Source organism: Myotis yumanensis, unplaced genomic scaffold (assembly GCF_028538775.1).
Source record: "Myotis yumanensis isolate MYYU_CA2020_CCGP unplaced genomic scaffold, mMyoYum1.0.hap1 SCAF_11, whole genome shotgun sequence".
NCBI lineage: Eukaryota > Metazoa > Chordata > Mammalia > Chiroptera > Vespertilionidae > Myotis > Myotis yumanensis.
The window spans coordinates 46,110,152-46,115,915 of record NW_027223762.1 but is presented as its reverse complement, the minus strand read 5'-3'; the positions used below and the strand labels follow the sequence as shown (position 1 = coordinate 46,115,915).

General features: G+C 40.6%; 1 pseudogene; it reads right to left on the bottom strand.

Annotated features, from left to right (window-relative positions):
• Positions 1-4,916: 4,916 nt before the first annotated feature.
• Positions 4,917-5,247, bottom strand: LOC139019469 (cytochrome c oxidase subunit 6B1 pseudogene; annotated as a pseudogene).
• Positions 5,248-5,764: the final 517 nt, after the last annotated feature.

Here is a 5,764-nt window from a genome sequence, read left to right as displayed (position 1 = left end):
AACAAATATATTTGAAACAGGGAGACTACAGAAGGCTCTTGGATCAGTCAAGAGAGCAGAAACCCCTCTACACCAAGATTTAATGCAGAGAATTAAGAGTCTAAGGCAGCTTTTAGAAGGGCTGGGGGAAGAAATATCAGGGAGGCTACTGCTGGCTTTCAGGAACTTGAAAGCATAGAAATGTCAAGGATGCTGCCATCAGTGATGGAGTGTGTTTATAACCTGGGTCTCTCCAGAGGGATTTAGAAGGGCATAGAGGAAATACTTTCCTTCATGATCAAAAATGAATAACAGATAAAGACAGCAAGCCAAAACTGGTTTGGCTCAGTGGATAGAGCATTGGCCTGTGGACCAAAAGGTCCCGGGTTCGATTCCAGTCAAGGGCATGTACCTGGGTTGCGGGCACATCCCCAGTAGGAGGTGTGCAGGAGGCGGCTGATCGGTGTTTCTCTCTCATCGATGTTTCTAACTCTCTATCTCTCTCCCTTCTTCTCTGTAAAAAATCAATAAAATATATTTTTTAAAAAAAAGACAGCAAGAGGAGAAAGCCATTTTGCTCCCAGCTCCTTTTTTGCTTCTGAGAGTCAGAAGCTTAGTATGCTTGGGGCTGTGACAGCCATCCCATAGCCTGGAAGGGAGACACCATCCTGATGTGAGGATGGAGAAGCAAAGGGCTGGTGCATCAACCCTCTAATCTTCCACTTGTATATTTATTGATAATTGAGATTAATCCAGGCCTACTCTTACTGAAGTATGCTCTTCTTTACAGCTGGACATATCTAAATTGAAACATACACAGTACAGAAACAAACGATGACAGATTTCTGTGATGGTAGCAAGTAATCTTTGAATGGATTCATCGATACAGAGCTGTTGTGCAGAGGAAAGCAAACTTGTCTGACTTCAGGAAGCTTAGCACCACCAGGCTGTGTCATAGCCATTGTACATCCTATTTCCGCCAACATATTTGTCAAAAACCACAAGAGGATGAGAAATCCAAGATCTATCTAGGTTACAAAATTTGCCAAGTTAGGTAGATGCATCCATTCTGCTCTTACATGTGGGTTTACCTTCAAAAAGCCAATGGAAGATAAAACCCAATTTTCTTTATTCTCTGGGCAATGAATAGCCTGGATTATCATTTGGCTAGTCCAGTCACTCACAGAAACATGGGGTTCTCTGATTTTTTTTTACCTCTTTCAATCTTAAAATTCCTGAGGAAGAGCCACTATTTTGTCTGGCCTCCTTGGTAAGAGTGTGACTGGAAGGGGGCAGCAAATCAGCGGTGAGTGAGGACAAGAATGTGAGCAGCCCTATATTAAGGGCCTTCATGAAGGGAGCTATCTCCGTGAAGCCAAATGTCATCTGGAATGGCAGCGCCACTGCCATTCAGCACAGGTCATGAGAAGAAGCAAGGATAACCAAGACATGCTCCTTGTGCTGTGGAATCTCAGAATAGGATAGGGTACAAAAAGCTCAAGAAGAATGAGAACATGGATTGGAGGACTGGGTGAAAAAGGTGAAGAAATTGAGGAGTACAGATTGGCAGTTACAAATTAGTCATGGGGGTGTGAAGGACAGCATAGGGAATATAGTCAATAATATCGTGATAACCATGTATTGGGCCGGGTGGGTACTGGAAATACCAAGGGGATCACTTTGTAAAGTATCAGATTGTCTAACCATTATGCTGTACACCTGAAACTAATACAAAATACGATTGAATGTAAACTGTAATTGAAAAGATTAAAACTAGAAGAGGAATAAGGATGCGTGAGAGTGCTCCTGGGACAGGGAGGACAATCGGAAGACTTCCCTGCTCTCTGACAGCATTTAGGACCTTAATCACACCTGCTTGGAGCATGAAGACCATGAATACTTCAATTATGATAATATGGTGTGATTTAGAATACCTCCATGTCCTCTGACATATTACCCCTCCGCCCTCTGGCAGACCTTGTAGGTCTTCAGCTTAAATCTTCATTCCTAAGTTTAAATTCACTGGAGAAAGCAAGTGTTTTATATCAATACAAAAGCATGCACAGAGCTATATAACTTGCCTTTAAAAAAAGCTCAAATATCAGGGCCTTACCTCTTGGTTCAATAGGTGAGGATGATGTGAGACCCAGGAAATCAGCTGATTCTGGATACAATGGTCTGAGGACCTGACCCCGGCTTCATATTCTTTAGTATGAATGCCATTCCCAAGGGCAAGTCTGCTTAAGAAAGAAAGTCCTCCAAAGTCACACAGTTCTGAGGAGGGAGATATGGAGAGATAGAAGTGTGTGGTGGGGGTGGTGAATAATGTAAAATGAAATTGCGTTGCTCAGTCAAGGTCATATGGCTAAATCCACCACCCAGATTTCCCAAGGGGAGTCAGAAACGCTGGGATATAACTTCCAGAGAAATCTTCTATTGCCAAGTGGATTTGAAAATTGGGAGCTAAATGGAGTCCTGTGTTTGTTATTTATCCAATATCTGACCTTCTCAGTCACCTATACTATGAATAAGGTTGGCAGAAACTCCGTCATAGTCCCTCTGCTCTGTGCCCAGCCCCGAGGAGCACTTTCAAGTAAAAACTGGAGAACAAACACTCACAGAGGAGACCCGGACCAGCTGGGGTTTATTTCAGTGTGCCAGCTTGACACAAACATGGGCTAAGGCCAGATATAGATTGGTGAGTCACCCACATTTAGATGCAGTTTGTGTAAAATGTTTTCATTTCCGCATCATGGAAGCAAATCTGAAAGCTTTCACTCAAACCATGGAATTTAATTCCCTGCAACAAAAAGTGACCTACCCCCAAGCACAGCTTTAAAAAGTCCCACTCTGACTCCTCCTTAGTTTCCGAATCCAGCTTAACTAGTTTGTATTTAATTGCAGCATAGAAACAGCCAAAATGATCATATTTTGCCTCTGGTAATTCTCTGCAGCCTACATGAATTGTTTTTAAATAAGAATGAATTAAAGTGTGGTTAATCTTAGTAGCACATAATCCTTTCAAAACAGACTTTAGATATTGCCTTTTCTTTTGAAAGGCACTGATATCACCTAAGGCCTGAATGTCTGCAATTTGGAGTTGGGGTGGGGGATCAACAGCTTCTTTTAGCCTGCATCTGTAGCCATCTGCTCCCTAAACATTCATTTTGTAGAGAAGTCTTACTACTGTTTGCAAGTTTTCAGAAAGGCAAGAATTAAAATATTAAAGATGTATACACTGCCTTTAGATTTTTTTGTCCAGCATCACCTTTTAATGTTCATGATAAAACCAGTCCATAGGAAATTTCTCCCTGATTTCAGGTGTAATGCGGACTGTACATTTTTTCATTCAGACCAAATGATATGATACATATGTATCAGAGGATTCCTGATCATCATCACAACATCTTAAGACAGGAGATCTTTGTGGCAGATAGTTCAAAATTATTTCTTAACAGCTTTAGTGAGGAATCATTTACATATAAAAATTGTACATATTTATGGTGTAAAACTCAATGTGTTGATATACATATACACTGTGAAATGATCACCACAATCAAACTAATCAACATATTCATCACTTCTACACAGTTACCAGTTTGTGTGTGTGTGTGTGTGTTTGTATGTGTGTGCCACATTTTATCTTGCGTAACTGAAATTTTGTACCCTTTGACCAACATCACTCCATTTCTCAGCCCTTCAGCCCCTGGGAACCACCATCCTACTCTCTGCTTCTATAACTATTGTGAGATCATACAGGATTTTTCTTTCTGTGTCTGGCTTATTTTGCTTAGCATGATGTCTTCCAACTTCATCCATGTTTTCACAAATGGTAGGATTTCCTTATTTTTTATTATTTTTTAAATATGTTTTTATTGATTTCAGAGACAGGAAGGGAGAGGGAGAGGGAGAGGGAGAGGGAGAGGGAGAGGGAGAGAGAGTTAGAAACATCGATGATGAGAGAGAATCATTGATTGGCTGCCTCCTGCAGGCCTCCCACTGGAGATCAAGCCCATAACATTGACTTCTGCCCTGACCTGGAATAGAACTGTGACCTCCTGGTTCATGGGTTGATGTTCAACCACTGAGCAACATCAGCCAGGAAGAATTCCTTAGTGTTTTAAGGTTGAATAATATTCCTGAGTGTGAGTGAGTGTGTGTGTGTGTGTGTGTCACATCTTTATCCATTCATTGGCTAAAGGACAGTTAGGTTGTTTCCATCTTTGCCATGTAAACAATGCTACAATAAAAATGGGAGTTCAGATATCTCTTAGAGAATCTGATTTCCATTCCTTCAAGTATATAGCCAGAAGTAGAATTACTGGATCATATAGTAGTTTTACTTGCACTTTTGTACTTTTTTGAGGGAACTCAATACCATAAATTAGTACAGCTATTATGAAAATCAGTATGGAGGTTCAAAATTATTTATTGAGCAATTACTGTGTGTCAGGCTTGAGATATATCAATGAGATGGATATCCACCCTGTGATCTTTAGTAACTCAAATCCTTTTAATCTTGTTTTCTCATTAGGAAATATTGAGAGAATTGAACAAGATCTCACAGCATGGCTCTAAGATTCAATAGAATTAAAGAGCTTGCAATCCTTGTGTGCTGGCAACAAGGATATACTGGTGGGTGCTGGTTATAAGAAGGAATTTGACTGAAGAAAAACTTCAAAGGATGGGAATAATCCTGATATCAGGACTTTCAGTACTTTTATTATGACATGTAGTTATAGTTGATTTACCATCATCTTCTTAATCTGGTTTATTTTAAAAAAAGACACTCAGCCAATCCTAGTGGCAAATGTTTTAGCATTTTTTTTTCATTTTTCCAACAAGTATTTATTATTAGATAAGCCATGATTCAGGATTCTAGGGTGGGATGTACCCAGGCAACCCCCATCCCTTCACCTCCCTGGGAGAAGGATGGAGGATGCCCAGTTCAGATCTTCCCAGGAAACGTGCCTTCTGCCCAGCGGTCATCTCAGGCCGAAACCCAGGATATGGGGCACAGGGACTTGTACACACGCCGGTACCATACACATGGAGGCATCAACCCCTTTAGCAGACATTGCCTGCTCACAGCGGTGGAAGTCCATGTAGTTCTGCCAGCAGTTCCTGGTCTGGTTCTGGTTGGGGAAGCGGCTGTCAAAAGGAGCAGTCCGGTAGTTCTTGATTTTGGTCTTGATGTCTTCTGCCATGTTGCTGATTCCTAAAGACACCCCCGAAGCCGCTCGCAGCTCAATGTGACCTCAACAAAGAGACTCCCATGTTTTAGCATTTTTCTGCTAATGTTTTTAATCAAAACTAAATGAAGATATTACTGTCATTAAAGAATAAAAAATTCCCCTGGATAAAAGAGAAAGGATTCTTTTGGTGACAAATAGGAAAACATGTATGCCCCCAAACTAGGTGGTGATACAGCATGGTCTCTGGGAAGGAACTGTTTGAACTTCTTGAGGAGATCCGGGTGCTGAAATTTTAAGCCTGAATTACCAATAAGCGATCTGAGTGCAGTCCCCACAATCAAGAGAGGCTTTAGGATTTTGATGGCAATTTAAAAAAGAGATTCCACACTGTTTTACCAATTTTCAATGTTAAGAGGAAAAATAGCATCAGGAACTTCACTGATTAATAATAGGCAATTTTTACTTTCTACTACTTTTTTTGTTACAAAATTGCTTTCATCTTGTTAAAATATAAATAGGTATAATGGATGGATGGATGGATGGATGGATGGATGGATGGATGGACAGAGAGATAAAACTTAGATAAAATC